Here is a 12,012-nt window from a genome sequence, read left to right as displayed (position 1 = left end):
GAGAATTATATTTAATGGTGAATTGTACATTGCCTTAAAGACTGTAATATATGCAGTAATAGTTACTTTAATAAAGATAAGCCAGTTGTGTTTCACTTTTAAAATAAGTTTTCAGTCATGTCTTTTTGAAGATAGTTACTCTATTTAATCTGGACACATACAGCATGTATAAAGATCTGGTTGGTTCCTGTGGATGCAGATGTTATTAAAAAAGTTCCATAAGTCTCTATATTATCTGATATATGTCTGTCATAAACCTTTCATTTGGATTAGAGAAATGACAAGGTTTACAAAAAGAAAAAAGCTTTCAAGTAAAGATTTAAAATAATACTTGGCCATATCATTGCCAGCTTTTTTTTTTTTTAATGACTAATTCAACCACTGTTGACTAGATAGAAAAAAGGAGGATTTTGATTTTTTTTTCTGTTTTTATTATGCTTGAGCATGTGTGCAGTACAGCTTTGATTAGTTAAGTAATCTGTGTGTTAAGTAACCTCTCCTATTTTCCCTTTACTAGCAGGTCTCACATGAAGATCTTCAAAAACTCATAGCTAGGTAATGAGTAGATTGACTACTCTTATACTGAATGTTTATAGAGGAGTTTCTAAGTGGTTTAGCACAGCTATTTTTTAAGTCAGGGCTTTTACTTGCATATATAAGGGAGAGTAATGAACATTCAGTATATTTATTATCATGGGAAATTCCAGTACCAATAATTTATTTTTTTCATTTCGTACTGTAAGCAGTGCTGAGACCATATTCATTAAGGAAACCAGCTATTGATGTTTATGATCCTGATGTATATCCATCTTAATATGTGTATTATAATGCATTCATGAGTATAAATAATTACACTGGAGCCTTTTCAAATGAATAAGATATTAGACTGTTGTTCAGAGGATGTAGTTCTATTTCTGTTTCTGTTTAGATATTGTGCAACCTTGCACATTCTGTTATTTAATATATTGTTGGTCCAAGTTATGTTGTATTGTTTGACTGATCTAAATATGACCCATATTGTACACTGTGCTCACTCATGTCAGCTCAGTTGCTGTGCTGGTGATGGGCCTTGGAATCACTAAATTTGAGTCTCTTGCTGTTGATGGCAAGTGCAGCTTTTGTGCTATACATACATGGAGATAGCAATAATTTCTACTGTAGACCTGGAGGCTCTCACAGGGAAATTATAATTGAAAAATGACCTGCACAGTCTGTGTAGGAAACAGTAATTTTTTATTAAAACAGAGGATTGTGCTGTTGTTAAGACTCAGGTTTAATTGCTTTTGTGACATTCCAGTTTTATGGCCTTTTTGCTGTTTCCTTTACAATCTGGAAGGACTTGTTAGATATGTAGACACCATTTTGCAGACTTTCATTTAGCAGAACAGCTTACATTGGATTCAGTCTGAAACAGGCCAACCCTACTCTCTCCCAATGCCCTGAGTGAGGGAATGGAGAATCAGATCTAGAGTTTATTATTTGACATAAATAGAACCGTAATAAACTATTCAAGATACTTATTCAATTTTTCTTTTTCCAATAGATTGAGTAAATGTGCAATAAAACAGAACCAGCTTTGTTTGGTTGGTTTGTTTTTTTTTTTTTAAGTTTAGCCTTTCTAACGTATAGTTGCATGGTTTTGGGTTACTGCAAAGAGCTCTATTTTCATCTCCATCATCCTGAATATTGATTGAACTTCAACATTCAGGATGAAAGGAGTCAATGCAGTCACTACTTGTTCACACCATTAAAAATTGAAAGAGAATCCAAGCCAGAAGCTGTTCTGGTCTTGTTTTGTGGATTTTCTTTTTTTCCTTATAAAATATTGGTTCAGACTCCAGTACTACATAGGAATATTTTTATAATTAAATTGATTTTCTGCAGTTGTGAAGCTGGAGTTATATAAGTAGTCACAGTATTTAAATAGCAGCTTGCTAAAATACCTCTAGGCTCACCAGGAATTAGACTTATACTATTGTATGTAGAAACCTGGATCCTACAAAATTTGCATGAGAGGTGAATCTGAGCAAACTCCTGGCTAATTACCTTCAAGAGCTTTAAGGATAATGGAATAACTCCTTAAATGCAATGGAAAATTTAGGAGGAAGGAAAAAATTGTAGATTTTGTAGTGTGTGAGAAAGATGGGGTCTACCTCGTCTAAGAAGTACATAAATGTTATGTGTCAGTTTTATTTGCTTTGCTAGGTTATCTGCTTCTGAAATCAATGCCTAAATTCACTGTGTAGCCAGTGGAGAAAGTTTTTCAAAGGTGAAGTTTTAAAATTCATGGATCTCAGTTTAAACAGGCAGGCTCTGTTTTTAGATCTTTCCAGTGCAGTTACCTTCCTGTTACAGGGAGCAAACCTTTTGGGTGAACTTAAGCACTTAATTTATGTGTGCTGCAGTCACCTAAAGGGGAGGTGCACCCAGGTGCCTGAGTTAGATTGTCTGTATCTCATATAGAATTACTTCTGAAATAAAAAAGTAAAGACCAATCTCTGTGAAATTGGCAAAGTAATTGTAATCTTTCTGTTAAAAATATATTAAAAATTATAGCAAATAATGTAGCTATGTTGCATAATCACTTGTGGTAATTACATTTTTAATTACTTTACCCTTAGGACCTGATTCTGATCTTGTTTCCATTGGTATAAAGCAAGGATAACTTAGATAAAATCAATGCAGCTAAACTAAAATATAATTGATGAGAGGTCAGAATTGAGCCCTAAATGGTATGCTAAAAGTGGAACTAATCAGAAAACTAAATGGGTTTATAATTTGTGCAATTGACATTTTCGTATTCTAAATCTCCAAGAAGTTAACCTTTGGATACAGAGCTTTACTTTCCTTTAGAGTCTCAGAGTATTCAGGGAAGTGAAGCCACTAGAATGACTGTTAAAAAAAAAATAAAAATTCTGTACAGCTTTTAAAACCACGTAGTAAATTCTTTCATTAAATGATTGATGTGTTTCCAGCTTAATACATTTCTGCATCAGACAAGTCTTTGAGCAAAGTTTTCTGGTGAACAGAACGTGGAGAAGCATTAAACCGTAGCATGTTCTCAAATAACAACAACAAAAGAAATTCCCCCAAATCCAAAGTTACTATAAGCAGTAAGGAGTTTTAAGAACTAATTTCTACTCAAAGAATTAAGATCTTTTTGAAATTATGTACAGAGTTTACATTTTCTGTAATAAATGGTAGGGATACATTTTTTAAAAATCATCTTTTTAATCATATGTAGTTGCATAAGACCTATAAATATATTGCAAGTTTTAATATTTTTGGTGTAAAAAAGAAAATAAAACATATTAAGGATATTTTCATGCAAAAATTGTGTGCTTAATTTTTAAGTAAATATGCACAATATGTCTAAATTAGTTTTTGCTGTTAATAGTGACATACTAATTTTTGTTGTATAGTCAAAAACTTTGTATCAAATGGATTTTTTCTCAACTGACAGAATGTACATGAATTTTTGTACGTCAGGAGAAATTCTGAATATTGTGTTTCTGTCAGTGGCAGTTCTCCACAGCAGTGACCTCACTCTGGCCAGTGAAGCTGCTTCCACTACAAGTCCTGACCTAGGGAATCAGGGGCTGTCTGCTGTGACTGGCCTTCTCCTCATGGACATGACTTTCCCTCCTGTGCATAGTCAATAACTTCAGCCTTACTGCTTCTGGTATTTATCACTGTTGCAGAGATACCCAGATGGATATTTATCCATCTTCTTAAATTCTAGAGATTTATTTCTCCTTGGGAAAAGACAGCTCATAACATGAGAGAAAATGAAAACTGTTCTTTGCGTGGAGTTCTTCCTTTATTCCCTATGAATACTTCCCATGCTGCTTTCAGAAATATGCCCATTTTTAGCAGTGCCATTATGATGCATTTCACAGGAATTTGGAAGGCTGGAACAGAAGTTGTTACATATTTAAGGAATGTTAGTAGAGTAATATTTTTTTCCCCACAGAACAGTTATATCTTTGGGAGCATCAATTTGATCAAACCTCTGGCACATAATTATTGTTTTGTGCTGACATCTTTATAGAATATTTATATGTTTTTTTTGTTAATATTTGATCAGCTGTTTTTAATTTTTTTTGGCATGGCACTTTGTTTCCAGATTTTGGTTGTCTGTGTCTGAAACAAAATGCTTTGTTATGAGGCTGGAATTCACTCAGTTGTGTCTTGGACATCTTACACTAAATAAACATAATCTAACTATTCCATAGGCCTCCAAAGCCACTCTTGTAAGTCACCTCATACTCCTCTAAAAGTAAAAATTTCTTTTGCTGAAGTCAAACTGGAGTGGCAAACTTAGCTATGCAGTAGCAATAAGAATGTATTAAGGGAGTTTTGTTGGGTTTTTTTTCCCCATGTGTAGCATCCTTGAAGCTGACATTTATTTGTGACTGAATAGATGACAGCATGAAATTCAATTACAGCAAACAGTCTCAGTCATTACACCTGTCTGCTTCCAGAGAAAAGTATTTGTAAATTGGTTTTTATCCTTCTGTTCCCTAAAACCTATGTCTGTAATTGACACTTGCCAGCATAGATGACTGGAGACAGAAGGAGAACATTATGTGTCTGAGTATCCCACCAGGGAAAAGAGTATCCTCATCTTTGGAGAGTTTTGTGATGTTTTGTTTTCTTTAATGAAGAATGATATCTGTGTGCCAAGGATTTACTGCAAGGCTGGTGGCAGATGTTTCTCTAAAAAAAAATACATAGAAAAAGGTATGAAAGATGAATCACAAAATAACACAGGACAAAAGAAAAAGCTAATTAACATAGAAATATTTCTTCTGCAAAGGAAAACAAATGCTTCAGGAGAACAAAAGCCCCTCTCTGTTATTTGTAAGGCTGGTTTGTTACTGTAACACATTTGTAAGAATCAGGTTTGTGCCTGACATGTCAAAACTTATTCACAAAACAAGAGTTGTGGATATCTTGGGAGACAACGTTGTCACTTGTTACGCAACTCAGCATTCGTTCAGCACTGATTGATGCCCAAGTTGCCAGTTTTCAAAGAAATGAGATGCAGACATAACAGTAATATTTGTACCAAATGTCAGGCAGAAGAAACAGGGGAGTTCATAGAATGGGTCTAGATGTAGACTGTGACCAGGAAAAAAATCAAAGCATGATAGACAAGCTGTCAGCCCAGTCTTTCCTAGCTGTTTCATTTCTTTCTGGTAGATTCTTTCTCCTTCTTTCTATGGGCTTCCCTCCCCAGAATTTTGGCAGAATAGACAGCATACAGAACTGATCCAGCTGCTAAGTTTTGAGCTTGATGAAGGAATTACCAAACCATTATATATTTCGAACACATCAGATTAATAAAAGGTAAGGACAATTAGTAAATCACTACACAGTTGGTAATAATGTTATTGGAGCATAAGCATTCTTAGAAATTTAGTAGTGATATTAGGGGAGATCAGAATGTATTTATTGTTTTTTTCCTCACGTGTCCCTTCTCACTCAGTATATTTTATCATTCTGTTTTTTAATTGATATTTGACAGTTTGGGCAACTACTGCTTCTGTTCCTCTCTGTAGATCAGCAAGTATTTTGAGAGTTTCTCAGCCATAAAAGTAATGGCAAAGCATGTGATGGAGTAATGCAGTCAAATATTACTTCACTACCTTGCCTGTTCCCATGTACTCATGACATCCCCAGGTGGCTCAGAGTAACTGTGTGTGCCTCTGCTGATGGCTTACCCAGCACTGTAAGCACACTGTGTTATATTTATGAGCTGGAAAGTGTGTCAGCAAGGAAGTTAAAATGGTTTCTCTGTAGGATATTGTTAGTGTAAAATATCTGATTTATTTGGGTCTTTTTTTGAATGCTGCTGCTTGTAAACACAGTGGGGAATTTCTCTGCCATTGATCCAAAGCAATGGGTACTAATGGCATAATACAGTGGTACTCAATAACCTTTTATCATGGGTTGCTTTGTCGTGTGGAGGCTTAACTGAGGGGAGAGAAATACACTGTAACAAAACAGAAAATCTTGTGAATGTCTATCAATACATCTAATAATTTTCAGTATAAGAGCTGTCATGATCTTTTCTCTTATCTTTTTTCATGAATTATGATATAGAATAATATGAAAGTTATTGTGCATATTAGTGTAAACATGAAGTGAAATGTAAGCATTTTTTTTCAAAGCATTTCAAGGACAAGCTGTGGCAGTTTTCTATCATGGCTTTAGTAGCACTCAAGCGAGTGCTATATTAGAGTGCTTTGAAATTTTTTAATAATTTTAATAATTAATATAATTTTTTTTTTACTTCTTGTATAGAAGATTTTGTATCTTTCTAAGAAACAGAATAAGTAAGTAAGGGAAATAGCTGCACAGTAAAGTGTAAAAATTTGTCCAGTACCAGAAATTTGGTCAGAGCTCTTTTTGCATCAGACAGTTCCACAGAAGTAAGCAAGGGCATGTGTCCTGAAGCAAGGGAGGGCATGTATCCTCAGGTATCCTGTTTCAGACCAGCACAAAAAACAGTGTGGTGCCACATGCTGACCTCCAGACCCCTGACAGCAGCAGCTGCAATTCTTCAAGGGTATGATCTGTTTGCCTTCCACTCTTATTTAGGAATTTTGGCAATTCTGATGCCTGTTCCCCTTGAGAGCAAACCAGAACATGGTTGGAGGCCAGGTTATGACTTCACTTTCACTCTTTCTCCCGGGAGCAAATCAGTGTAGAAGGGTGCCCTTTGGGTAATCTGGGTGCAGGACTATAATGGAGTATGGGGAGTTTTGTATTCTCTTCCTGAGCAACCATTTAAGAGCTAACAACAGTATAATTTTCTGCTACTATTTTCATATGCATATATACATATATATATATACACACACACATATATATAGAGCATATATATCAGCATATATATATATATATATATGTACACGCATTCATTTTACATTTGTTATTGATAAAATGCCAGATTACAGTCTCACTTAAAATAGATGTAGAGGAAAAACAACTCCGTTATCCAAAGATTTCTGCTAAAAAGGACACAGCAAAGACATGTTAAAAAGAAATAACAGAGTAGGTTATAACCATTGGGATGCCAATATCCCTGTTTCTCTATGATTTGCATCTGTTAGCAATGTCCCCTTCAGGCTCAATACTCAAAACACCCTACAACTGCTGTAGAACATTGTTGCAGAAAAATGTTTTATGCCATGTAAAACCTTTATTGGGCCCTAAGATACAGTTTTAGAGGGATGTAAAATTGATCTCATTGCTACTGTAGGAAAAGCTGGTGATTTTGAGTGATTCTTGCATATCTTCATGGTATGAAAAAAAAGATGCCAAAATCCAAGTTGTCCTTTAGGAAGTGCAGTAAAGGTGCTATCAAAGTGCCAGTGTTATTGTTTGACTTCAGCAAGTACAAGAGGAAGCTCAGATTGACTTCAGCACATTATTGCTGTTGTAAGATAGAAAATAATAATAAAAAAAAGGAAGTTTGATAGCCCATTCATTCTTTAGAATTTGTATGACAAGTCATGAAATGAAAGTTGCAAACATAAATTTGGCAGAATTTGTTAATATAGGGTTTAGTCCTGCACAAGGGGCATTTACTCCTGTTCGTTTATGAAATTTTCTGTATGAAGTGTGAATGCAGGATTGTAAACCCTTATTTCTAAGAATTTTCAGTATTTTGTTTTGTATCCATGAACTACTAAATGCAGAGGAAGCTGCTTCTAGAGACATGATTTAAAATGTATCAAATTAAAAGTCTCCATGACTGATGTTGTTAATGGAATTGAGACCCATTCAATATTCAAGACTTTAGGAAATCACTGAGAAATTGATAGGTATGTTCCTTTTGCTGACTTATCTTATTTCAGTAAAAAGATGTTTACAGCTGATTCTGTGCTAGCAATTGGTACATTATGCCTAACTCCTCTTATATGTTGAAGTCCAGCTTTATTTTTTTAGTTTCTATTTTTTGTTGTTGTTGTTTGCTTGGCATTTTTGTTTGGTTGGTTTTGGGTTTTGTTTGTTTGGGAGTTTGTTGCTTTTCTTTGGTTGTTTTTGGTGGTGATGTGTTTGGATACACCTGTCTTTGCCTTCTGGAAAGCACAGGATGGATCAAGGAAAATGTTCATCTTGAGAACCGGAGAATAGCTAAGGATAGGAATTAAAGGCATGAGCAGTATTATATTATAAAATTTTCAAATGGCTCTGGACTAAAAGTAATGATTTCCAAAACAATTGCTATACCTTAATATTTGCACTTATTAACAATGTACTGTATGCTTGGCTTAGCAGTATGGATGGAACACATCAGTCTACCAGATGCAATATTCTCTCTGAAAGATAATATATCCTTGGAATATCCTGCTCTTTTTGTCACCTCAGTTTTAACTTTTTCTATCACTTGATCTGAAAATGATGACCAGCTTGAAATCTGTATAACTTGAAGGCTTTATCAGTAAAACCCAGCACAGTTATATTTCTCAGTGGCTGTGATGTTGAAACCTGGGGAAAATCAATTTTTTCTTTTGCTGAATGGTATATTTGAAGCATTTAAAAAAGGTGAATGAGTGTGCTGAGGGCCTGTCATTCTCAAAGTACTTTCTTATGCTGTGTGTGTAGGTACATCTGCCTGTTAGCCCTGAGAGGCTGTGTGTGTTTGATGCATTGGATGTTGTGTCAGCAGGAAGGAGAAAAAGAAGAGATGAGGTATATCAGAAAGAAAGTTGATAGCAAATGGTGTTTTGAACAGTCTGTATTCCCCTGTGTAATATATTATGGAAATAATGATTCTGTCAAGTGATGCTTCTTTGTAACCTGAAGTGATACAGTAGGGATTATGCATGCTCAAGTCATTCAGGACTGGGTATATAGTTGTCTAGAAATGCTGCAAGAAGTGTCTTTGCCATGAAAGACTCTCTTAGAGAAGCAGTGGCAAGAAGTAGATTACTAGAAGAAAAACACCCTGAAGTAGTTTATAATTCTTGTTATTATCATTATTGGGGTAGCTAGAAATGCGAAAAATTATGTTATTTTTAATCCTGTTGTTATGGAGTTATCTTTTTTTTTTTTTTTAACAATTTAATTCCCTAATTTAACTTGTATTCTTGTATTTAAGGATGAATTGGGTTCTTTAACTCATTTTCAAGCTTGCTCAAATATAGTTGTTTCAAAACCATAAAAAGTTGTTAATTAATTAGCACAGATAGGCAATGAGAAGTTGGCTAAAGGTTTAAAAGGAAGTGTCAGGAAGCCATAACAAATAAAACATGAATGTAAAGCCATCTGTAAAAAAGCCACAGAGAGAAGCCAGAGGAAGTTATTATACAAGAATAAAGAACAAAATGCTTCTGACCTGTATACTCTCATTAAGCAGAGATCCAGAAATGCAGCCCAAAAGGCAGGATAAAGTTAGCCTACCCTCTCAATGGATTGGCTTATGTGACTGCTCTACTTTGAAAGATTTCTGTGAAAACAAACTGGTGTTCATTGCCAGAGGAGGATACTCTGGCTTCAGTCAATTTAATGATTCCCTTCTTACCTTGAAAAACATGGGGACTCAAAATAAGGTTAAATAGCATGCTGCATTTTAGGAATCTCATGCAAGGTTGAACTGTAGGTTTGGATTTTCTCTTCTTCCTCATGTGGTTCTTCTAGCAATGAAAGGTAGCACAGCTTTTTTTAGTTTTGGGTGCAAAAAAACCCAAACCAAAAACAAATTACCAAAAGCCCTACCCCAAACCAAACCAATTTGAATGCTGTCTTGCAATGTTGATATATCACTGGGATTTTAGTTTGAATGGAAATTCTTTAAGAATGGAATATGCCTGGTTTTTATGTACTTTGTACAGGTGTTAAGCAGGAATGTCACATAGTGTATTTCATTTCCTTGATTAAAATCTTTCCCCTCTCTTGGTCCCTCCTCCTTCACATTCCTGTTCCTTTCCCACATACACAGAGTTAACAAATATCAAGTTTATTTTGCTTCACTGCTTTAGGAAAAATGAATGCTGTGGCCAATGGAATGAAAAAATTTGATAAGCAAAAACAAAACGCAGGAAACACGGAAAACAAATTCCAGGGACCTAGGTTATATAAAATTGTTCAATGATAAGTACCAACATTAACAATTTCAGGCATCTAAAAATGTAAGATTAGCAATTTGAGAAACATTTATCTGGATGAGATAGAAAGTTATGCATGAAACAAAATGACCTCTCTGAAATTCATTCAGGATGCAGAGGTACTTATTTAGGAAAAGCAGACAACTAGTTAATCATGTCAAAGAAAACTAGACAGTAAATTAGTTTACTGCATTCGGGAGTCCTAGCTATGAAAAAGAATATATTTCACTAATTAAAGAGTAAAAATACTTTTAGCTTTTAGAAGGAGAACTAGGAGAGTGAGACTGATCCTGGCTTTGTGCAGCAACCCGGGTTGTTGATGCAATTTTATGATTTTATCATTTAGGCAGCCTAGAGTAAGAGATCTTCCACTTTGATTATATTGATTATATACAGCATAATAGTTCATAATGAAGATTATCATGCATGGCTTCAAAACCTAATTTTCATGTCTTCTTGGAGCCTCCAATGAAATTTAGCCTACATGAACATACATGTTGTAATTTAAAAAAAATCCTAGAAGCTTCAAAATTGCAGTAAGAAGTTAACAATCCAATTTAATTTTTCAGAGGATTATTTTCTTGATTGTGCTGTAGATATTATAATTTTATCATTATGTGTTTATACTTAATGATACAGGAGTGGGCATTCTAGATGTTTTCTGTTTTTTAAAAAAACTAGAGAAAGTGAAGATCACCTTGTTGCTTGGGATAAGAATTGCATTTTATCTGAAGACTACATAATTTTACATGATGAAAGCTTTATACACAGTTCTGAAACAAGGTGGTGGTTTTTTACCAAAAATATTTAAAATTATCTGGTTTTTTAAAGGAGAATTTCAATAAAGAATCAGTATTAAATTCTGTGTTAGAAAAATATACAATTTTATCTCTAATATCTTTAGTATTGTCTCTAGTATGTTATTTCTAATAAATTTATCTCAGGGACCTTTACTGTGTCTGAGTCTGCCCCAATACCAAGTCCTTACCCATGAAAATGGCATTTAGCTTTTAACTGTAGGGGACTGAGGGTCAGGTCCTCTGGTTCTTTACCTTTTGCATGAGCAAAAGTGATTTCCATTAAACTGAATGAGAACAAGATCAAGTTCTGCATGGTTCCAATACTGTAGTTGCTTTTCGAAGTGCTGCAGTTTTACAGGACTTCTGCTGTAAATTCAGTGTGTATGTTTGAGGAAAACTGTGATGTTTGGCCTCCTTTGATGCTGCACATCAGAAAAATATGTGCTGTTATTTTTTCAGTCTCTCACAGTTTACTACATTCTCTCTTAAACATTTTTAAAGGAGAGTCAATGTCTCTGTAATGCTTTTATATTGGGTTTAGGTTTTTTTAATTTGAAAAGGTCCATGTTTATGGGTGATATTTATTAGGAAACTCCATGTGTGTACATGTGTGTGCAAAAAGGGTGCATTTATTTATATCTCTGCAGAGTTAGGTGGAGGAAGACAGTGTCGCCTTTGTTCCATAAGATCTACTCCTTAAATTGTCTTGCACTTTCAAAAATGCTAAGACCAAATATGGAAACTTAGCTCTAAAGAGAAAACGTCCTGGAAAGGTTGGAAATAATGAAAAAGAGTGGGCTTAGGCTCTTAACAAAGTTGTTTTCATCACCATCATGTCGTAATCAGATAATGTGAGAGATTATTTCTAAGCAGAACTGGAATTAGTCATATCAAATCAGCCTAAAATGTGATTTTGCTTCTAAAAGATTATTTCTCTTTTCATGTGCATTTCAGAAACATATGCAATAAATATTTAGACTCTTAATTTGCTACACATCAGTCTAAAACTTTGATTTACTATCACCATCAGAATTAATTTGCTTAATTGTTTTTCCTATTACATCAATCTCAGTTTTGTACTAACTCAAACA

At 34.5% G+C, this 12,012-nt stretch overlaps 1 protein-coding gene across 6 annotated transcripts in view; it reads left to right on the top strand.

Moving 5' to 3' along the window:
• Nucleotides 1–12,012, top strand: part of EPHA7 (EPH receptor A7) — a gene marked incomplete at its 3' end in the record, with an annotated part of 161,558 nt that overhangs the window by 106,522 nt on the left and 43,024 nt on the right. The gene's annotated exons all lie outside the window — the stretch shown is intronic.

The sequence above is a fragment of the Fringilla coelebs genome (genome assembly GCF_963513975.1).
Source record: "Fringilla coelebs genome assembly, chromosome: 3".
Lineage (NCBI taxonomy): Eukaryota > Metazoa > Chordata > Aves > Passeriformes > Fringillidae > Fringilla > Fringilla coelebs.
Note: the sequence above shows the minus strand (reverse complement) of the source record. Positions and strands in the feature narration are given on the sequence as shown.